We start from the raw sequence: 23621 nt of genomic DNA, 5'->3' as shown, positions 1-23621 counted from the left end.
GTCGGGCTGTTTTTGTCCCACTTTTGCCCCTTCAGGACCAAAGAAGTCAACGTTCGTTTCATGAGATTATGCTGTGGTTTTAGTAGTCAAAGGTGAATTTGCTCCGATATTAATCTTAAACACCAAATGTGTTCAATATTTGTGACGCCCCCCCCAAAAAATGGAAGTGGGTGCAAATAACGTATTCGGCTTGTAATTTGTACAGTATTTGTTCGCCAGATGGCAAGAAGTAATTTCCAAAGCTGATGACGTCACCCTTCGGTGCCATCATTTCTATTTGCGAGATGGGATTAAAAGACGAGCTACCAAACCGAATGGCCCGCTCGTTTAAAGAAAAGCAAAGCCAAAGAAGTCGCAAGGTACAACCGCGGATTTGATTTGTGAGAAATGAAATGGACCACCCGTAAACCCAAAAGCAGTGTAAAAGTACAGCCTGCACTTTCATGTGCCCATGGGAGGAAGACAAATGGGTGATTTTTTTATTTTATTTTTGTATTCCTTCCGCTGTCTTCGGAGGGAGCTGCGACGGCATCGCGCACACGTCCCCCCATATGGTGGATGGATCTGGGATGCAAGGATGCGGCGGCTTGAAAAAAAAAAAAAACAAAAAGAAGAAGAAGAAGAAGAAGAAAAAGAAGTCCCATATGCGTGTCTGTTTCTCTTCATTAGCTGGCGGCCGGAACAGAAGTAGCTCCTCGTCGGCTTGACTGAAATGAAAGACGGCGGAGTCGTTTCCATGAGGACTCGACGCCACCGAGATCTGACGTTTGGCTTTGAGACTGGAAGCTAGTAAAAGATGATGATTGCAGTTTTTTTTATTAATCCCAAAGACCGAGTTGCAACCTTCAGCAGTGGCTACCAAACCGTTTTTCAGCAACACATCTTTAATCAGATCTTGTGAGTTTTTTTTTGTTTTTTTTTTCCCCCCCACAATCTGAAACAGTTTCCGCGCGTTTTCATATTTCTGACACGGGTTCTCAATAGGGTCGAGGTCAGGGTGTGCACGTGCCGCACGGACACATCGCTGCCACCAAGTGGACGACTTTAGTCCTCACCAGCAGTCAATGCAGCCTCGCTTACCTTTTGGCCAGAGAACCAAATATTTGTATCATTAAAGCGTCAATTTACGTCCCCTCTAAGCGTAACAACGCGTCTTTATTTTTTTCCTCCCGAGCAGAAGGCGCGGAGCCCCCGCCCCCACCCCACCCCACCCCACCCCCCTCCTCGACTCCTCCTTAGGCCACGAGGTGAGGAATAAACTGATCCCGTGTCAGACATTCCCCGGATAATACAGCATGGCCCGCGGCGCTATTAAGGTTAAAGAGCATTCTGGAGTGGAGCGCTTTGAGAGGGGGGGGGGGGGGCTGGATGTTGTAGGTGTGAGGAAGTGATGCCGGCGGAAGGGTGCGTTGTGGGGGTGGGCCTGTTCGCCCCTAGCCACCCTCCTCTGACTGCCATCTGATGCGAGGTAACATGTGAGGGCGAGCATCCATCTGTCCGCGGTACACGCTAGCAGAAGGTGCGGCTAATGAGGCTTGATTTGCCGCTGCACCTGCCTCCAATCTGGGGGGGTGATGTTCGTATACGCATGTGTGTATGCGTGCCAGGGACGCTCCATCTCGCCAGCCGCCCCTCACAACCCACACAAACCTCCGTCTTCTGCACCCCTCGTCGCTCCCCCCTCCAGGTGGAATCCTCGCCGAGCTTGGATGGGAGCGCCTGCAGGTGGGAAGGGGTCCTGGGGAATTCATTAGGAAGTAGGTGAGACCCCGGGTTGAAAGCGCCTTTCGACCCGCCTCCCCAGCACCGTCGCCCGACAAAAGCAGGAGATTCCCGAAAAGGAAGGAGCCGCGCCGGAAACATCTCAAAGCAAAGTTAGCAGATGTGGCAAAAGGATTTACGCGGACTTGTTTGGGGGGAGTACAGATTTAAATGCTTTACTTAGAACTCACAAAATCAAGTACAATCTCTTAAAAAGTATTTCCTCAACTACACCCTCCATTTTCATAAGGTGGCAGAGGGGGGGGGGCTAAAATAGTTTTCCCATTTAACTTTCAACAACCCAGCCATTTTCTTAGCCGCTCATCCTCACAAGGGTCGCGGGAGCGCCGGAGCCTATCCCGGCTGTCATCGGGCGGGAGGCATTGGACACCCTGAACTGGTCGCCGGCCAATCGCAGGGCACGCAGAGACGGACAAGACGCGCACTTTGGGGCGATTTGGAGTCTGTTGTCTGAGAAAAGCCACGTAGGGACTGGACTGGATCGAACCCGGGTCCTCAGAACTGTGAGGCCAACGGTTAACTGGGTCACCGTGGCACCTTATCAACTTTCATACTGGGGGGGGGGGGGGGGTAGAAAATCATCAAATCAGAAAACAAAGTACTCAAGTACAGGACAGCTGTACTTGTCCTGGGTTACCACCGGTCCGGCCCACATGTTAAATATGGTGAGCGCCGCTCACCGGCCGCCTTTCTCTCCTCCCTGACGCAAGAGCTCTTCGGGGGGCCGGTTATTCCAAAGCCATTGAATCCAGATCAAAACCAGCCCGTTGGTGTTCCCCGCCTGCTTCTGTCTCCGAAACCAAAGCCCGGCGTGAGGCATCCGCCGCAAGCCGCAAATATAAAGCCGGGTCATTGGTGTTACCACGTCTGCGTCGAGCAGATGAATGTAAATCAAGGCTGGAGACAGAAGAACCGACTGGCGGGGGAAGCAGCCTCGTGTGAGGGAAAAACTGAATTTCGTCCAAATGTCTCCGTTTCAACGGAGCGGCCGACTCTATGGCATCCCTCGCAGCCGTTTCCCGGATTGGGTTTGTCGAGAGGAGAACACGAGTTACGGCGCCATCTTCAAATCAATCCCGCGACAGCTAATAAATTCCAGCCTCGTGTCGAAACCACGAGGCACTTCCGTGGGAAGCGGAAGGGGAGCCGAGTGCCGATCGGCCCGTCAGGCTCACGTATGCTGCAAAAACGCATCGAAGCCACAAGCGGGGTTGGAGGAATCCTGATTGGCTGACCCGTGGCGCGTCCTCAATCTTCGAAAATACAGAAAAACCTGGTTTCTCGTGGCATGTTCAGCGGGAGGTAACTTCAGCAGAGATACCCGGACTTCCCTTTCCCCGGCCACTTCTTCCAGCTCTTCCGGAGGGATCCCGAGGCGTTCCCAAGCCGGCCGAGAGACAGTCTCTCCAGCGCGTCCCGGGTCGTCCTCGGGGTCTCTTTCCGGTGGGCCGTGCCCGGAACACCTCCGGATCAGATGCCCCAGCCACCTCATCTGGCCCCTCTCAATGCGGAGGAGCAGTTGGCTCGACGCTGACCGAGCTTCTCACCCGTGGAGAGCCCGGACACCCTGCGGAGGAAACTCATTTCGGCCGCTTGTATCCGGGATCTCGTTCTTTCGGTAAAACACCCCAACAGAGACCTCAGACTGGTGAGCAGCTCACGTTCTATACGTCATGAACGGGAAAGAGTCTGTTCCAAATTCTTCTCCAATGTGTCCTCGGTTCCCAAACACTTTGCGAGTGTTGTCGAAAAGGAAACGTGACGTAAACGTGCGCCCGTGCCAGCGTTCCTCTCGCTGGAGCTCGGCGCTGCCCGCCGTGTTCCGGCACGACGTGGCGCGACACTGAGGGTGAGCAAATGCAAACTTGGATTTATCCGCCAACTGAAAACTGTATGAAAATGAAGCCACTGAAGCCTTCTGATTCTTGCGCGAGCCTTCCACAAATGAGGCACAGGCAGGAAGTAACCGTGGACGCCGTGTTTAACGAACGCGATTTGGGTTATCAAAGAAAGCGGCTTTGGAATCGGAGCGGCGCTGTTGGGGCTTGTCACTTGAGACTGCACACTGCCCTCTTCTGGGGCCGGGCGAACACAGCAACTTTTCCCTCCCTTGCTGCAACGCGTTCACGCCGGGAGACGGCAAACGAGTGCGAAGTCGCTTAACGACCGCCGTAAACTGTACGTCGGAGCAATGCGCGAGTGCCTTCGTCGCTGCTGACGTGGGTCAGTTCTCCGGAAATGGAGGCAGATGGGCCCAGTGGGGCCTGCCTGAGCGCCGCCGCCGCCGCCGAATCGGTGAACTTCTCTCCCTCCCTTCCTCCCTCCCTCCCTTCTCTCTCTCGCTCTCTCTTCAGTTTCAAGCGGCACTGATGGGCCCTTGAATTATTACTGGGCCCCCCATTCATAATTACTCCGAGCCTGGTGGGGACCAAAGCCCCACTAATGACGCCTTTGTTGCCGCTGATCAACAAGAGAGGACGTATGACTGAGAGAAGCATTGAGCGATAACGTGCCTTTAGGGCAGCTTCTCGAAAACAATCACGCGTGCTTTCCCTCGGCTCCCCCTCGTTAAAAAGCGCCGTTCGCAGGGAGCGTGAGAGACTCGCCGTGCGCTTCCCACAGGCTTCGTTTCGCGGCTTTCAGGCGGCAAACTACCATCTTGGCTACCTGGCCGTCTTGCATTCGTTTGTGCGGAGGCCGCCGCGTTCGGCTCCACGAACTCGCCGCGGGTGAAAACCGATCGCCACGGTGCAAAGATGGCCGATTGTTGCAAACGCCTCAAAGGTTTCAGCTGTCGCATTGTCCGCGAGGAACAAAAGACGGATGCTGTTATTGACAACTTTATGAGCTGTGTCCGACCGCGCCGTATTTCAGAACTGACGTCGGTACGGTTGCAAAGCGGCGGCGCTCGACGGATCAAACGGTGCCGTCGTCGTTTTGACGTGGAAATGAAATCAAACTTTCCTGTTTCAAAGAAAGCACTCGTGTCAAAATACGATCCTCTGTCGTCCTTTTGTGTAATTTCACTTAATGCCAGTGAGGTGCGCTCTTTTTTTTCAAATGCGCCTGCTGTAATGCTTTGTGTTGAATTCCAAAAAGGCGCCGGGGCACCATCAGCGATCGCACTCGTGTCCACGTGAATATCCCGATCTTCGCTTTTGAGGAAACGCTCTTGGATGTCCTGCCGCCCCCTGAGGGATCCTTTCCGCAGATTATCTGCGGTCTTGGCTGGCACGCCACGGTCGCCGTGATCCACAAAAACAAGGAGGTGCCATATTGGGTCTTTTGGTCGAACCTCCAGAATGTTCCTTGCGTATCGAGCGTCTGGCTCCAGAAAGAGTTGACGGATGGCGTCCTGCGGACATTGATCTGAAATGGCCGCGTTTCGATTTGCTCGCACGTGCGGGGACGGCCAAATTCCGCTCAAAGTTTAAAGTCTGCAACTATTGGGATCATTAAATGAGGACCAGGTAAGTAAAGGGTTCATTATTGGGTCTATTAACGTCCCATGAAGAACAAATTTTCTGTATTTTCCCTCACGGGGGCACTACTTCATCGCCAAGCCGCTGACAGTTTGTGGAACCCAAATGCTCGGCGAAGTCGCTTGAAAATGCAGGATCTTGACCCAGCCTGCCTTCCAAGTCACGGCTGATTATGGTTGAGTTGGAGGGGGGGGGGGCGGTATTATGTAAATTAGTCACGTCTCATTGCTCCTAGATTTAGAGCTCACTTGCTGACTTTTTTTTTTTTTTTTAAGCTAAAATAAGATTCGGTTCTTATTTTTCACTGTTTTGCTATAGGAGAAATTTAAAAATATATTTTGTGTCCCTTTTATGCATGTTAAGTGGTGGTGGTGGTGGGGGGGGGGGGGAATATCAAAGTGCAATTTCCTCTTCCCAACAGGATATTCAGGGCAGACCAGCGTCACTGAAATTATTCATCCTTTTCCCAGTTCTGGGAATGGCGCCATGTTAGTCCCCCGGGGGCCGCCGTGGAAGCCACCCAAACCCAAAATTCGGGTGAGGAAAAAGGTTCCCGTCGTAGCCAAGCAACGGTGAGTGCAAATATGCACGCGCACACAGGAGATGGGTGGCCTTGTGGTGCCAGAGGCGGTGACGGGGGTGGGAGGGGGGGGGGGGGGGGGCGCCTGGCTGCAGCCCGCCGGCAGATGACGCTGGATGGAACCTGCTGGTGTGAGATTAGGGGATCAGATCCTTGCAGTCCTTCGTCACGAGAAATGCGGGAAAACTGGCGCCAGGAGGATCGAACCGGGGCGAGCCTGCGAAGACGCAAAATCTCCGTTTGGTTTGCGCGAGCGCCGAGATTCTGATGCGCCCACATTCATTCAAGTGTCCCCTTCGGTTCAGTCGGCCCGGTCCCACGTTTGCGTTTAGTCCGTGCGTCCCGCCTGTTGTCCTCCAAGGCTCGGTTGCGGGCAGCATCGAGTCTGGATGCGCTTCCGAATATGTGCCAGCTTTAGCATTAAGCTAGTGGAATGGAGGTAGCTTTGTGGTTATTTTAAATACGCAAAGTGTAACTCTCTGAAAAACTCAGTAGTCGGGTCACTGGTATCTTCTTCAGGCACCGCTGTACTACTTGATCGTGATAGTTGAGGATAGGTTCCACGGGGGGGGGGGGGGGTTGAAACCAGTCCGAGTAGCAAAAACAGGTTGGGGACTGCGGCTTGAGACAACTGAAAGGTTCCTGGTGAGAAACCCCAGGAGAAGTCCTTCATCTTAAAAAGTATCGAGCGCTTCCGCCCTCGCGAGGCGGATTACAGTGGGAAAGGGCAGCTGGGATCACTTTGAGAGCAAGGGCCCCTTCCACCCGAGTGTGGGGGGCGGGGGGGGGGGGTGACGCACAGAGCGAAGGGAGGCGGCATAGTTCGGATTCTCAATATGTGTCCGGGGAATCCGGAGCGAGGACAGATGGCACGGGCGCGCCGGTCTTCTGGAAGGGCGGCATACGGCGGCAGAAGGTAGCGGGAAACGGCGGCGGGGTCACCTCTTGATGTCGGACGCTCCCCGGAGCGTTTCCTTCCACGCCTTTGAACAAGAAGAAGCGTCTCCGAGCCGCAACTGTGCCGATTCCCGGCTTAACGCGGCGCTTGACTTCAAACGCCGGCCCCCTATTCCCTCCTGCCCGCAGCCTCCCGAGTTCCGAACATATGTTCTCAGACTCGACCGTGCCAATAACATGCCGGCGAAGCGCGCACGTGGACATATTGTGTTCTCTTTTCGACTTTCATCTCGCACAATTCCGGTCGACTCGCGAAGGGTGACGCGACGGCGGCCAATTAGAAGGCCCGGCGCTCGGAGACAGATGTCCGACGTAACCCGGTTTGCGCTTTTTGAAACCGGAGTAATTATTCATCGTTCCCGCAGAGCTAAAAGATATCTGACGCTGAGCGCGCGTGGCAGGTGTCGGCGGCAATCGCCCGGCCGGCGACGACGACGACGAGGACGGCGGCCATTTGCCAACCTCGACGATCTTCCTCCATTTTGGTGCAAATCGCATCTTTTTAAAGGTGCCGTACAGACAAAGACCCCTCGTTCTTCTCATTAATCCTCCATCTGTCTTGTTGGCAGAAGCCCACCGTTACTGAGCTCGGCGTGATTAACATTTCATCTTCATCATATCCCGATGAAAGCACAAGTCCTTGGTTTTTTTTTTTTTTTTTTTTTTTAGGAAGACGAGCTGATTACCTGGCGATTTGTCTTTCATAAAACGATTCAACTTTTGTTTTGGAAGATTTGGTCGTTGAAATTTGGGGTTGTCTCCCGGAGAAGCTGACGCGATCGCGGCAACGCCCCGGCACCAATCGCGCTTTTTAGCCTTTTGATCATTTGTAAATGAAATTGTCATCAAACGCATCAATTTCAAATATTTGAAACGGTTTGCGTTCAATTATTGACCGAGTGCAACAAGTCTTACATGCACAATTGAAAATGAAATGTTTTCAAATGTCAACATTTGTCAGTGTTCCATATTAGGCTGCGACAACATTTTATGCAATTATCACATCATATTCAAGAAAATATGTCAAGCTATTTTACAAAAAAAAAAATCCAATCATCCAAAGCCAAGTTATTCCCGTGAATATTCCCCGCGTGACGACTCCGCCTCCCAAAGAAACGTCATAAATAAAACATCCGCCCGTTCCATTCCTGTTCGACAGCAAATGTTTTACAAGCGCACAAAAGCCCTTACGAAGGCACATTTGTCGCGATGTAAGTGAATAAGTCAATAAATCAAAGGCGGGGTGGCCTGAGCAGAATGCATCCATCTTGCGCAAATCAATGAACGGGCGTCCATTTGCATTTGGTCACTCGGCTCGCGCTGGCGATCTCGCAATTTGTCTCGAGCGCAGGCCCGAGCCCGTCGATTTCTCCTTGCCGCAAATAAAGTGCAACGGAAATCAAAGATAATTAAGATGTGAATAAAGGGAGAGTCGTACGAAGCGCCGATACTGAGAGGAACGACGCCCTGCGAATCAATCTCGAGAGCCGTCAAACGCAAAAATGCCTTCAACTCCGAACAAAAAAAAAATGTTTTCTGAAATGCGGATGCGTTGTTGTCACCCAAATGTATTTTATGTCAAATCTTTTTCATTCAAAACAAAGTTCAGGTGGAAGAGCGGCAACAGGTAGCGCCGCAGGCTAATCGGCAAACTTTTGACACAAGTCCACCATTTTTTTTTTTTTTTTTAAATGCGTGTTGGGATTGATGATATTTATCAATCAAATCTGGAAAAAAAAAAAAAAAAAGACCCAAACTTCTTCCTTATTCATCTGAGGTTCTTTTTGGCCACCCGGTGGCCAAGTTGGGCACCTCAGGAGGAGCAGGGCAATGCATTGGAGGATGCACAAACTGTTTAGTGCTTTTCCCATTGGCCCGTTTTCGTACGATATTCTATTTTCCCTTATTTGAGATACGCGTGGCGTCATGGGATAAAGTCAACTCCCATCACGTATGACGTGAATTTTACATTGCGAAAAAACAATTCCGCATGGATTAGATCTAAGAAAAAAAAAGCTCGTCAAATATGAGTATAGTATAAAATAGATGGTAACATTCCAAGAATGAAGGCGTGTTTTCAAATTCATGTTAAAATATGACCTTCTTCCCGATGTGATGGCCAACTTGCAAGTTTTCTTCCCCCCAAAAATTCCGACTTCAATCGGGGATGTCGGGAGGGCGGAAGTCGGGTTGCGACCGCGCAACCTGCAGGACCGGTCTGTGGACTTGATGTTTGACGTCCGACGGGCGCGTTGTTCCGTTGCGCAAGTCAATCGGGTCGGCATTTGGGATGATCCGGAAGGGTTCCTGCCCTGGGCCCGCGAAGTCCTTTAAGAACCTAAAACAGAGGGCAGGAAAACCCGAGTATGGCATCCTATCTGTTTATAATGTCAGACTTTGGAATTGTGGAGATATTATAATAGAGTTCATTTCATAATGCTGAACTGATCAACAATCCTCCAGAGTTGAACTTTGACCTGTGTGTGTGTGTGTGTGTGTGTGTTACGCAATCCCTCGACGCTTATCTTGCAGCTCAGACCGCACATAAAAGCTCGGCGCATGCTACACAATATCGGCTTGTGGGACGCAGCACAGCGCCATAATTGGTTTGTTCCAAATCTGCTCTATATGCCCTGAGATAAGTGTTTTGTTTTTTTTTGGTTTGTTTTTTTTGGGGGGGGGGGTGTTTGTTGTTTGTTTCACTTTTGCTTTGAAGGCAATCCAGCGATTCTGCCTGGTATCTGCGGACAAAAGCCATTGTTCACGGAATTTGGGGTCGGAGCCAGAGTCCCTCGAAGATGATTTATATGTTCAGCGGGGGAGGGGGGCGCAAAGCGGCCGAATATCATCTGGTTAGAGAAAGCTGCAGCCCGGCAGGCCTCGAGGAGGCTTAAACAGAAGCAGGACGGGTGCCAGGTCCTCTCCGCGAGCATTGTGCTTTAATTAACCTATATAGGAGACGACTGGTTAAATGTGCAGCGATAGATAAGCGCCCCCCCCCCCCCCCCACGCGATTGATTTTTATTTTCCGTGCACGCTTGTGATTTCCATAACATTACGGCCACGTGAGCCGCGAAAGGCGCGCAAAGTCCAGGTTGGCGCCGCTGCGCTAGCTTCGTGCTAAATGCTACCCGTGTTGCGGTGCGATAGCACTTCAAGCATCAGCTTGAGCACAAACTATAGAATATCACCAAAAAAAAACTCAGTGCACATGTTCTTTATCCTGTGTGAAGAGCAACTCATATTAGCGCCGTACTGACAAACCGGTGAGGAGTCGGGACATTGCTTAAACGGCATATCCGTGCGAATGTCTCTTGGCGGCGATCGCGAGCGCAATGGCCATTCAATCGATCCCCTCTGACGAAAATTGTTTAATTTTTTTATGATTGCTATATTCTTTTTGTCGTGACTGTTTAAAAAAAAAAAAAAAAACAGTCCTTATTGTTCCACATGCCCCAACTGGGCAGCCGGCCACCACCACCACCACCATCATCACCACCTTCCTTGCATATTGTTGCCATGGTGATGCTGGAAGCTTTCCCCGAAAATGGGCGAGGGAGGGGCGGGGTTTAGGCTGTAAATCTTTTTTTTTAAAAGTAGGAAATTTGCGGGTGGGGGAGGGGGGTGGATGGATTGAAAAAGTGCAGTAAATGAATCGCTGTCAATATGAATAATACACAAAGCAGCTTTGAGCAGCCGGCAACGCGATCAAAGTGCGGCGCGCGGTTCCGTCTCCTCTCGGACCGCGCTTGGCGTTCCGAGCTAAGGTTGAGCTCACCTCTATTTTCTGTTTATGATTTTTTTTTTTTTTCATAATGTGTCGAAGGGAGGAGAGCGGCCCAGTGCTCCTGTTGCTTTTAATAACCCGGTGGCTGGCATCCAGCTTCTGCCGAGCGCCGCGATTGGCTGATCCCTTCACACTCTGGCACCTGGAGGTGTGTGTGTGTGTGTGTGTAGAAGGGATGGGGGGGGGGCACTGGAGGCGGGACACGGGAAGAATCAAAGGCCCTCACCTGCAACCGAGCGAGCAGCAAAAATCCTTACGTGGCTGCCGGCCAAGCAGCGCTTGCATACGTTTATGAAAAAAAAAAAAAACTTCTTTTATGTGATAAAACACTCAAAAGAGAAATCCACAAACCCGCAAGATGCCCCCCCCCCCCGCCAATCCCCCCCATGCCTGTTTGCATATGATTAGCACCGGCTGCTCAAATACGATATGCGCGCCGTCGTAGGTTTGGCCCCCGAATCCGTCGTCCAAACGAAGACGGATGCGCGTGTGATCGCTCAGCTGTTCGTCGGAGGAGTCACCGAGGTGTTAATAGGAGAGTGTTGGGTCAGAACATTAGCTTGCATTAAAACGGGCCCGGGTCGTCGCTCAAAGTGTTGCATTGTGGGGTCGGAGCAGAGGTGTTCATTTTTTTTTTTCCCCCACTTTTCGGTTCCGCCGGTGAAACACAATAAATGTTTCATTGCGAGGGAAGGTGAGGCCAAAAATCCATCCATCCGTTTTCTGAGCCGCTTATCCCCACCTGTCATCAGGCAGGAGGCGGGCTCCACCCTGAACCGTTGACTCACAATCACACCTTGGGGCACTTTAGAATGGACGTGGGAGGAAAGCCACGCAGGCACGGGCGAGGACGGGATTTGAACCCCGGACCGCAGAACTGCGAGGTCGACGCTCGACAACTGCCCCGGATGCCGAGCGTCACCATTCAGTAAGATTCTTGACTTTAAGGTCACGGTTTCTCAAATGCAACCGCTTGAATCATCTTAGGAAACTGCAACGTCAACCGTTTTGCCTTTTTTGCAATGGAAAATGCCCAGAATGTCCCTTTCCGAGCTGCTTTACTCGCTTCTCCACCTGGTATTTGAAACCCAAACCAAATTGGCTTTGATCGGATTAGACATGCAGATATTTCGACTTTAAATCCGGGGGGAGTGGTCCTCAGCGACAACTCTGCGACCGTCTGAGGGCATGGCAAGCTTTCATAACCGCGTGTGATGTCCTTGAACAGCGATCGTCTCCAGGATCCATCACGTTTATGAAACCGTTAAGAGTTTCTGGCCCCCGATCAAAAGCGCTCGAGGCGTCCGACGGATGTACTTGTGCCCTTTAGCGGATGCCAGCCTGGAGGTGTCTGACATCAGCCGGTGCCTGTTCAGCACTTCTTCACGCGTCATAAAAGCTGCTAAACGCAAAACTATGCCACGTACTGTACAGAGACGGCATGTGGGAAAAAAAATTGCTCGGACCGAGGCAACATTTTCAAGCGTACCTTCAAGCCAAAAGGGCACTTGGTTTTGCGACGCCGTAGACGAGATTCAGGGGAGCTCGCCAGCCGGGGACGGAAGGCCGCCGACTGTGAAATTGATTTGGAACGGGACGTCGGCCACGCGCGAGCCCGCCCGCTAATCCCGCTTCGCGTTTCAACGACGAGAGAAACCCTCACGCGCTGCCCTCATTTTTGCGTCGGCGATGTGACCTCAGCGCCGTTTGACCAATTGGATCTGTTCCTGTTGACCTGTGCGCGCTTGCGGTCGTGCATTCGGGACTGGACTTGTGAACCAGCTCGGAAAATGGATGGATGGATGGATGGATGGATGTTGGTGATACGGTGCGATGGCGCCGGCTGATGGATGCAGGGAGCAGCACAAGGAGCAAAACTGACTGTGAAAATGTACTTTTTTGCGACCGCCTGCACGCTTTTTGACATCCCGCGACGCACCAAAAAAAACCCCCGCACTATATATATATATATATATATATATAATACGCGCGCGCGCGCACACACACACCATATATTCCAATTCAATTCAATGTTATGTCAAAGGACGTCAACTTTCACGTGAAATAGGACCCAAAGAAATGTTTTGCCCTGACCGGAAGTGGACCACGTTAAAGGGGGACTGTGCACTTTTTATTTACGTCATTTGTTAAGGCCCACCGGGTCGGATGTGACCCATTATGTTTAAACCGGAAGTAAATCAGTCATTTTTTTTGTTCCCCCAAATGTGATGTTTTTGTGTTGCTTTGATGCTGATTGATTAATTTAGTTAGCAAGTAAAATTTGAAGAGGATTTGGATGTCTTGGGTGCTCTCGGGTTAAAGGGACTATTTTGTAAGGCCTTTTTAAAAACAAGTGTTGGAAGAGTGATGTATTTATGGCCACAAGGTGGCGGCAACGGGTGAGATTCCCATTTGCGTTCGGCCGGAAAGGCTTTGTGCGTTACCCGGAAGTGGTGGCGATTTTGAATTTCGGCCGCCTTCACTTTGTTTTACCTGGGAAACACGCTTTTAAAAAGTACTTTTTTGTCAGTGAGTTTAGATTGTGTAGCGTTCGGGTAAATGTGCTGCTCGGCTTGGCTTTCCTTTTACGGGCTTCGCGATGTGAGGGGAGGAGTTAATTGGAGGCAGGTGCGCAGCGGAACGCCATAAAGCCGACGCAGGTGCACATGGGCATGAGCAGCAAAATGGCGAGCAGGGACGCGGCGTTTTCTCAGGCGTGCAAGCGAATGTTTGTTTGTAACGGCGGAATTGTTTGTTGCGGGCTTCTCAGTGGCGAGGAAGGAAAGGTTTGCTCGAGCGCGGCATGTTTGCGCGTCACTTTGGGCTGAGCACTTGAGTTGCTTTTTACGTGATTTTTTTTTTTTTTTTTTTTTTTAAGCTGGCCGGCTCTTCTGTGGAGTTCATTTTTCTGTGTGAATTTTTACCTGTATTGTTAATGTATATTGTACATTTGCTTGAAATTCGTATCTTTCCTGTGAGCCCCTTCCCCAGTTGCAGTCTTTTTTTGTGAAAGGCGGTTCTTCATCCGACGAGAGGAACTTGTACAAAAAGTTTCCAGCTCCCAACTAACGACACTTGTGTGCTTTTTGCAGGTTGTCGGAGGAGGTCAAGGGACGACGCCACTCTCAAGCGGTTTGCCCGTGTCTGAATTTGTCCGAGGCGCCCGTGGAAAAACAAAAGTGACCAGCAGGGGGCAGAGTACTGTGGTTTGTGTTGGCTGATTGGAGCTCCAGTTTGGGTTTCTGTGTTTTAGGAGGTCTGATTTGTGACGCAGGCAGGCAAAGTGTTGGGCAGTCAGTGTTGTTGGCAGGGTCGTGCTCGAGGCGGTCAGGAGTCGTTTGGCCGGTCGCGGTTCAAGATGGCGGTTTGAAAGGCGGAGGCGCACGTTGCGGGTTTTGGGGGAAGAGTCGGCAGTACTGGTCAACGCGTAAAACATTTTGCACTGTTTTACGCCCCCTGCACCAGGGTGGTGGAGATGCAGAATCTGGCAACGCACCAAAGTTGCAGCATAAAGTACTTTTTTTTTTTTGTTGTTTTTTGAGGCGGGGCAATTATGCAAAAAGATGCAGTCATCTCTTGAATGAGAACAGTTGAACATAAACAATAGGGTCGGGTCCATTTGGCCCGACAGATGTGACAAAACGGGCTTGGAAAGAAAGAAGTTGTTTGGAATGTCTGCTTGTCGTAGTTTGCGTGGCTCAAGTGGACGGGGAGGCCGCAAGAGGATTTTGGATGCGGAGCTGTGCAAGTCCTGGAGGAGGAGTCGGCAGCATTTTGGACCCCCCCCCCCCAACCAAGTCTTTTGAGGTGCAGTCCACTTAAATTTGCAAAACGCAAATGTACTTTTTTTTTTTTTTTTTTGCATTTAGGTGTGGTGGATTTGGGGAAGGGGGAATACGTCCTTACACATCCACTGGTCCTTTTTTTCTTGGCCACAAGGTGGCCAAACCAAGGTAGAAATGCTCTGCCCCCTCCAGGTTGAAGCGCCAACGAAGGGAAGTATCTTTCTTGCACTTGCTGTTTGTTGCCACTAATTCACGGGGGGGGGGGGTGCACTGACTCACATTTGTCATTTTTGAACTGTTTTATTTAGACTGGTACTTTTGAATAAGTGAACTCGGTTTGGCCTTTTGAGCTGCACTCCGTTGTATTGTTGAACAAATGTATTTTTTTTTTTTTTTTCCTATTTAGGTGTGGTGGATTGGGCAAGAACACGGAAATTGGACAAGGGTAAAAAGTCCTGACACAACATCGTGAACTGATCTTCACCAAACTAATTGACCCCCCCCCACCTCAAGAAAGAAAAGTGGGAATGTTCCACCGCTTCAAGATCCAACTCCGAGGGAAGTGTCTTGCGACCACTTTTGCTGTTTGTCGTCACTCACTAATTCACGGGGGGGTGTTTGCACCGACTCACATTCTGATTTTTGAACATTAATTTGGCCCTTCTGTAGTTTCGTGTGGAATTTCAAGCTGTCATCCGTCCCTATTGGTCAATGCCAGCTTTTTGCTTTCAGGGGCAGCGGCGGATTGGGCAAGAACACAGAAATTGGAGAAAGATAAGTTATGACTATAACTAATACAGTACACGTGACATGTGAGTGGCGCGTTCCCAACGTGATTCTTCCTCGTGTTGATGACTCGGAGCAGCGGTGGAGTGCAGGAATGCGGCCAGGAGGAAAAAAAACGTACACGGCGACGCTGTCCAGTCGGGGTCCTCGAAGCCGCGTTCAACGTGAAATTGTGCAGGTGAGCAGCGTCCAAATGGCCTGACGGAGACGTGACGGCAAAATTGTCAATGTTGTTGTTGTACTTTGCATGGTGCAGTCACGCCGACCTGAGGGAAGGAAGCTGCAAGTGGTGACCAGGATGTGGACGCTGCAAGAGCATTTTTGGAGGCAGGTCCTCAAGGGGGGGGCTCGAGGGGCCCCCTTTTCAGCGGTTTTGCTCGGAGGTGGAAAGCAGAACACGGGACTGACTCGACGACTGCAATGTCGAACTCCCTCGGCGGCTTCTGCGGCAGACGCAGGAAGTGGACCTTCCGCTGGGCCTTTTTCAGGTCGGGAGCGATTTTAAACTCCCAGGACGTTGAAGGTCCCCCACGGCGAACGCACGGCAGCTGGGACGAAGGACGCCTCTGCCTCACGAAGTCCACAATCTTTTCTCCGCTCATCGTCCGCTCATCGTCGCAGTCTCGAGGAGCCGCTGGAGCGTCGACCGGAACGGCAAACTGTCCTCTTGCGGAGCTTCACGCGGATGCCAGTGCGATTTTCCCCCTTTGTTGTCATTGCCTTGGTTTTAGCTGGTGTTGCATAAAATGTCCGAGTTTTGGGACATAAGGAGATGAATTTGTTCTAATTTTAGAAGTGTTGTATTTTTTTTTTTTCCTCTTCTCTCCACTCTCGTCCCCGCGTCGAAGAGGTGCAGCAGAGGAAACGAGGCGCCGACATCCGCCGGGTGAGGGTAAGAAGTACACACAAATTGAAGTCACCAGCGTGCAACTAATTGTGTTGTGCGTACATATTTTGGAGGCGAGCTGCAGAAAGGCTGAGCGAGGGGGAACGGAACGGACCAAATAAAGGAAGTGAACGGGAGGAGGGCAGCTTTGGCCAAGGAAGTTCGGAGGGTTTTGCGGACCTTCCTCGGTCGGCTGGAGCCGGCCGGTCTTGATTTGTCCCATCTGCGGCGCCGACGTCCGTTGGAGGTGGTCGGCTCGTCGGTTTTGTCTGGTTTCGGCGGGGTCAGGGGTCGGCCGTAGCGGGCGGGCCCCGCGAAGACGAGGGAGGACTTCTCGTCTCTCGGTGAGTACGCGTCACCAACGTAACGTCAACGCCGGTGCGCTTCTCTCCCCCGCAGCGTCCCGAAACAAAGGCGCCAACCGGAGGGTGAGTCTGTCGTCGGTCCGCTTGGCGTTTGCCTCCGCTCACTAACTCACTTGGTGTTCACCCACTAACGCCGTTTGCTGTGAATTTTGTTCAAATCTTTGAACGTGTTCATAATTCCGTCTTCCCCCAAAATGTCTTTTTTGTATTTGACTTTTTCTCTCCTTTACACTTTCGTATGTGACAAATGTGCTTTATTTGAAATAAAATGGCTTTGAACTGTTTTTATCGTGTGCGAATACATTTCAGACTAAAAATGACTCTCACAGTCAGGCATTTTAGCGCCCTAAAATAAGTTTGATATTTCGGCCTTTGACAAATAGCATAAAAAATTTCCCAAAGTATAAATGACTGGATTTTAAATGGACACAATTAAAACATGACAATGTGCAGTAAAAGGCAAAATTTTCATGCAGGGGTTTAAAAAAAAAAAAAATCTCAGGACGTATTGTGAGATGATGGGGTAAAAAATGAAAGTGGTCAAATTGTGTGTGATTTAATGAAAAAAAAAAATTGTACAATGTGTTTTTGTTGGATGCCTGAGAAGTTGCAGTCATTCAGTTTTTGAAGTGAGTTTTCGTTGCTGTACGAGCTGCTGCGTCTTTTCCCTTTGGGGTCCTCCTTTCTACCCGCTCCCACTGCAGGTCAGTCCTCGGCGAACGTCGCGGTCCGAGGGGATGGATTCCGGTGTCCCCTCACCTGGCACGCCGCCGGCGATCCGGAACAAAAGGTCGCCCCGCTCCAACCACACTGTCTTGGTTCTGAGTTTGTGGCCGCTCGCGCTCTGGGGATGCAAGAAGCGGGCACGCAAGTGGGATTTGCGGTCAAAGTTAAACGGTGAACAGGTGGGGGCAGAGTCGCGAGCCGTGTGGCTTCCCTTGGTCGACGAGCAATGGAAGGAAGTCGTTTGGTAGTCGGTCTGATTTTTGTCACGAGGGCAGGCGTGTAAAGGCCGCGGTTGGATGTTTTCGTTGGGTTTGCTGTGAAGCTGACTTTGAGACGTTGTGGCTGGTCCTGGTCCTGCAGGTCGCTCCCCTTTGAGTCCAACTGCAGGCCTTGAATGAATGCGAGAACCAACAGCAAAAACTCATATTTGGTCTTGTTTCAGGGACCGGCGAATGGCAGAACACAAGATGAACGGCTTCATTTCCCCGTCAGGCAAGTGTACAATTATTGCACATGAACATCTGTGACAACATGTTAAGAAAATTAATAAAAATCCATCTAGAACAAAGTTCTTCCGCCGGGGCCAAGCACCAGGGTTACATGCAGAGTAGGTCTCCCTTCTATTTGGGTGTTTTGTCCACTTCCTCACTAACTCACTGGGTGTTCACCAACTAATACTCTTAATTTTTTTTTCTCCTTAGTTTTGAGATGTGCTTTGATTATGGCAAAAATTGTCAAGTTTGTTGGTCAATAAAATTTATTGTGAAGCATTTGAAATGTTTTGGAAAAAGGGCAAAGTCAGAAGTTGTCATGACTTGGGTTGAAATGGAATGTTTGACAATGAAACCATTTGATCAAAAATTGTCTTTTTTTTTTTTTTGGGGGGGGGGGGGGACCTGCAGGTTTCTCCCCCCCCCCCCCCCCCTTCTGAAATTTGTGTTGAACAAATAAATTGACTTTGTGGCGGTGTCCGACTCTTCTTTTAATCGTCCGCCGGTTCCGTCCTCGAATCGAGAGTGTCCTTCCAAATGTGTTCAGAATCCAAAACCAGCCCTCAGAGCTCAAACGGTGGAGGGCGGAGGTCAAAGCCAAAATGCCGAAGCGGCATCGAGCGACGACGCTGCACCCGAACGGAAAAAGTTGCCGGCAGAGGTGAGCTCAGCCCCGAGTGCGAATCTTAAGCCCGTGTTGAGAATTCTTTTTTTTTTCTAATGCATCTTACAAGATGTCCACGTTTCCGTTCTATGACTTGCGCCGTATGCGCTTGTCCCAAGTGGGTTATTTAATTTTTTTTTTTTTTTAATGCTATTTTAAATGTTTTGTCTTTGTTTTCAAATGTTAGGTAAAGCACATTGAGTGAACTCGTGTATGAAATGCGCTTTCCAAGTCAATTGACCCCCTCCGTACGGTGCACTTAACGCCTCCCAAAGTGACGTCACGCCACGTGCGCTGATGTAAGACAAACAATTTCTTTAAAAATGGCAAATTGTTAACTGAGACAGACGCCATGCTTCTGATTTCGTTCAATCATTCACACGCAGCAGTGTTATGCTAGCGAAGAACGTCTCATTCATTTATACGAGACGTGTATTAAAAATCAAATTTGGGGCATATCTTCGTGCAAACGCATCTGTTCCGGTTGATATTAGATGGATTTAGTTGAGGATGCGGTTTTCCACAAAGTTTGATCCATCGAAGGCATTGGTCCTAGTACTGGGTCTTCGGTTTTGGAAAGGGTACGAATCGAAGTCCCACCGACTCGCCTTTCAGGATACCCGTCGTCACGATTACAACGTCCGTGACGACGCCTCTGAACCATATTTTTTGTTCAATAACCCAAATACGCGATAAAACCTAACTCAACCGATACTGGACCATTCAATGTTGTCTGAGAAAATGGCGGGAGCAAAAACGTCTTTTGCTTTATGCAGATCTCTGGCCTCCGATTGGTCAGTGACGCGGATTGCGCAATATCCACGGAGGGGTCAATTTGCTTTCCTTTGCTGGGGCGTCCCTGGGCCGCAGACGCGCGTCGAAGTGCGACCACAAGGGGGCGCTCCAGCCGGCAGCCATTCCAACAAAATCTGCCTGACAACTTGCGGTCTTTGGGTTCGATTCCGGCCTCGACCCGACGTTGCGCCGGAATGTCTCCGTGGAGCCTGTTGCGTCCCCCGTCCTCAACAGAAGCTCACGTTTCCAACCCCCTCGGCCGGCGCAGAGCTGCGAGTTTTCTTTCTATGCATATTCTGATGAAATTGTACAAATTTGAAACTCTCCATAAGCAGGTACATTGCAAGAGCTTTGCATCTATAATAATTTTTTCCCCATTTTATTTAAACGTAATAATCAAACAATTGGGATAAGTAATCAATATCTTCATTGAATTTTAAAGTGAATTGCTACAAGGTGAAGCAGATCTGAATTACAAAACATACACATTTAAAACGTGCTCACTGCATTTTAGACAGACTCAACGCCCTGCACGGGGTTTGAACCACCAACCTCTCGGTTCCAAAGCCACATCGCGACGCCCTCACCCGTCACCGAGTTGACAGTTGAGCCTTTCTTCCTGTCCGTATATTTCAAACGACCGATTTCCACGTTTTTAAATTCAATGTGCGTATCCAGTCCCCACTCGCATGTTCCGCGGTGGCCTGTTGAGTTGTGCCTCGCTCGAAGAACCCGAAAGTCTCGGTTCAAAACCACTTGTGGCACTGTTTGCTTTTTTAAAGAATGTTTTTGTCCAGTTCACGTCTTTTAATGGTGGCTGCCCACCACACAGGAAGTTCAGTTTTATTTTGAATTAAGATAATAGACAAAATAAAAGTCAAGACCACAAAAGCAACATTCTCGCTGTTAAATTAATTTCAGAAATGATTATATTAATACACACTACATTACTTGTATTATGCAATCAAGTTATTACATCACAATGTACAGGAAGAGAGAGAACAGGATTAGTTCGGGTTAGTAGTTGCACATGGTTATGGGTTAGTACAACGTATTGGTTAGGACAGTTATGCACAGTACATCGTTTGAGAGACATTGACATTGCATTTACGAAACCTCTGTTGTTCACTGCTGGCTTTGAACCTACAACCCCGAGCTCAGAAACCTACAGCGCAATCCTCTGAGCCAGAAGTGAACTAAACATTTCAGGTTTTCCTTGCCTCATGTCTTTCATTTTGAGCACCGCGAGCAGGCTGCCCGGGGATGCTCTTAGACCCGACTACTCGGGAGGACCTCCAGCTCGCTGTTGGCTCTGCGGGAAAGGATAGCGGCTTGTCAATCTGGCGACCCGGGATCAAATCCAAGGGAGGTCCTTGGCGGTCTTTGAATTGCAGTATAATAATGACTTTTTTTTTTATCTTGAATGGTGTGAGTAGACTGGCTGGGAATGCCTTATACGCTACTGCGAGGGGAGGCCTCCAGCTCGCTGTCGGCTCTCAGCGTAAGGCGAGCGCTTCTGAATCCGGCAACCCGGGTTCAAATCCAAGGGAGGTCCTTGGTAGTCTCAAATAAATTCCTCCAGAAAATAGAGTAGCCAGTAGGGAACGCTAGGGTGGCGTACGCCAGTAGATGTAGCTCGGAGATAGGATAGCGTACGCTAGGGTAGCTAGCAGATAGAAAGGCGTACGCCAGTAGCGATAGCTCGCAGATAGGAAAGCGTACGCTAGGGTAGCTAGCAGATAGCATAGCCGGTAGAGAAGATGGCGTACGCCAGTAGCGGTAGCTCGCAGACAAGACGGCCGGTGGAGAGGATGGCGTACGCCAGTAGCGGTAGCTCGCAGACAGGAAGGCCGGTGGAGAGGGTGGCGTACGCCAGTAGCGGTAGCTCGGAGGTAGGATGGCAGGTAGAAAGAATGGCGTACGCCAGTAGCTTGCAGGCAGGGTGGTAACAGTTGTGAAGAGTAGTAGCACAATATTTTGGGTGTTTTACAGAATAGTTGCAAAATATTACAGAATATTATATTATAAATATTACTGCCTGCGTGCTACCGCTACTAGCATATGCCTCCCTCTCTACCTGCCATCCTGTCTCAAGCTACCGCTACTAACGTGCGCTCCTTCTCTCCACCTGCCGTCCTGTCTCCGAGCAACCGCTACTGGCGTACGCCATCCTCTCCACCGGCCGTCCTGTCTCCAAGCAACCGCTACTGGCGTACGCCATCCTCTCTACCGGCCGTCCTGTCTGCGAGCTACCGCTACTAGCGTACGCCATCCTCTCTACCGGCCATCCTATTTCCGAGCTACCGCTACTGGCGTACTCTATCTGATCTGCGAGCTATCGGTACTGGCGTACGCCTTTCTATCTGCTCGCTACCCTAGCGTACACTATCCTATCTCCGAGTTACCTCTACTGGCGTACACCATCCTGCCTGCGAGCTACCACTACTGGCGTACGGCACCCTAGCGTTCCCTACTGGCTACTCTATTTTCTGGAGGAATTTATTTGAGACTACCAAGGACCTCCCTTGGATTTGAACCCGGGTTGCCGGATTCAGAAGCGCTCGCCTTACGCTGAGAGCCAACAGCGAGCTGGAGGCCTCCCCTCGCAGTAGCGTATAAGGCATTCCCAGCCAGTCTACTCACACCATTCAAGATAAAAAAAAAAGTCATTATTATACTGCAATTCAAAGACCGCCAAGGACCTCCCTTGGATTTGATCCCGGGTCCCCAGATTGACAAGCCGCTATCCTTTCCCGCAGAGCCAACAGCGAGCTGGAGGTCCTCCATCGCAGTCGGGTCTAAGAGCATCCCCGGGCAGCCTGCTCGCGGTGCTCAAAATGAAAGACATGAGGCAAGGAAAACCTGAAACGTTTAGTTCACTTCTGGCTCAGAGGATTGCGCTGTAGGTTTCTGAGCTCGGGGTTGTAGGTTCAAAGCCAGCAGTGAACAACAGAGGTTTCGTAAATGCAATGTCAATGTCTCTCAAACGATGTACTGTGCATAACTGTCCTGACCCTAACCAATACGCTGTACTAACCCATAACCATGTGCAACTACTAATCCTAATTAACCCAGTTCATTGTGATGTAACAACTTGATCATAACATGCAAATAATGCAGTGTATTAATATAAATAATCATTTCTGAAATCCATTTTAACAGCAAAAATGTTACTTTTGTGGTCTTGACTTTTATTTTGTCGATTATCTTAATTCAAAATAAAACTGAACTTCCTGTGTGGTGGGCAGCCACCATTAAAAGACGTGAATTGGACAAAAACATTCTTAAGAAAAGCAAACAGTGCCCCAAGTGGTTTTGAACCGAGACTTTCGGGTTCTTCGAGCGAGGCACAACTCAACAGGCCACCGCGGAACATGCGAGTGGGGACTGGATACGCACATTGAATTTAAAAACGTGGAAATCGGTCGTTTGAAATATACGGACAGGAAGAAAGGCTCAACTGTCAACTCGGTGACGGGTGAGGGCGTCGCGATGTGGCTTTGGAACCGAGAGGTTGGTGGTTCAAACCCCGTGCAGGGCGTTGAGTCTGTCTAAAATGCAGTGAGCACGTTTTAAATGTGTATGTTTTGTAATTCAGATCTGCTTCACCTTGTAGCAATTCACTTTAAAATTCAATGAAAGATATTTGATTACTTATCCCAATTGTTTGATTTTATTACGTTTAAATAAAATGGGGAAAAAATTATTATAGATGCAAAGCTCTTGCAATGTACCTGCTTATGGAGAGTTTCAAATTTGTACAATTTCATCAGAATTATGCATAGAAAGAAAACTCGCAGCTCTGCGCCGGCCGAGGGGGTTGGAAACGTGAGCTTCTGTTGAGGACGGGGGACGCAACAGGCTCCACGGAGACATTCCGGCGCAACGTCGGGTCGAGGCCGGAATCGAACCCAAAGACCGCAAGTTGTCAGGCAGAATTTGTTGGAATGGCTGCCGGCTGGAGCGCCCCCTTGTGGTCGCACTTCGACGCGCCTCTGCGGCCCAGGGACGCCCCAGCAAAGGAAAGCAAATTGACCCCTCCGTGGATATTGCGCAATCCGCGTCACTGACCAATCGGAGGCCAGAGATCTGCATAAAGCAAAAGACGTTTTTGCTCCCGCCATTTTCTCAGACAACATTGAATGGTCCAGTATCGGTTGAGTTAGCGTTTTATCGCGTATTTGGGTTATTGAACAAAAAATATGGTTCAGAGGCGTCGTCACGGACGTTGTAATCGTGACGACGGGTATCCTGAAAGGCGAGTCGGTGGGACTTCGATTCGTACCCTTTCCAAAACCGAAGACCCAGTACTAGGACCAATGCCTTCGATGGATCAAACTTTGTGGAAAACCGCATCCTCAACTAAATCCATCTAATATCAACCGGAACAGATGCGTTTGCACGAAGATATGCCCCAAATTTGATTTTTAATACACGTCTCGTATAAATGAATGAGACGTTCTTCGCTAGCATAACACTGCTGCGTGTGAATGATTGAACGAAATCAGAAGCATGGCGTCTGTCTCAGTTAACAA

General features: G+C 50.0%; 1 long non-coding RNA gene across 5 annotated transcripts; it reads left to right on the top strand.

The window, feature by feature from the left end:
- Positions 1 to 12837: 12837 nt before the first annotated feature.
- LOC133494590 (uncharacterized) lies at positions 12838 to 15759 on the top strand. Of its 5 annotated transcripts, none has more exons than XR_009793328.1 (4): positions 12838 to 13248; positions 13681 to 14395; positions 14458 to 15337; positions 15416 to 15759. It is a non-coding gene; the product is annotated as an uncharacterized LOC133494590 (long non-coding RNA). The 5 variants fall into 5 exon arrangements; XR_009793329.1 differs by having other exon boundaries at positions 12870 to 14395; positions 14458 to 14818; positions 14887 to 15337; XR_009793330.1 differs by having other exon boundaries at positions 12991 to 14395; positions 14780 to 14818; positions 14887 to 15337.
- Positions 15760 to 23621: the final 7862 nt, after the last annotated feature.

This window comes from Syngnathoides biaculeatus, chromosome 21, assembly GCF_019802595.1.
Source record: "Syngnathoides biaculeatus isolate LvHL_M chromosome 21, ASM1980259v1, whole genome shotgun sequence".
NCBI lineage: Eukaryota > Metazoa > Chordata > Actinopteri > Syngnathiformes > Syngnathidae > Syngnathoides > Syngnathoides biaculeatus.
Note: the sequence above shows the minus strand (reverse complement) of the source record. Positions and strands in the feature narration are given on the sequence as shown.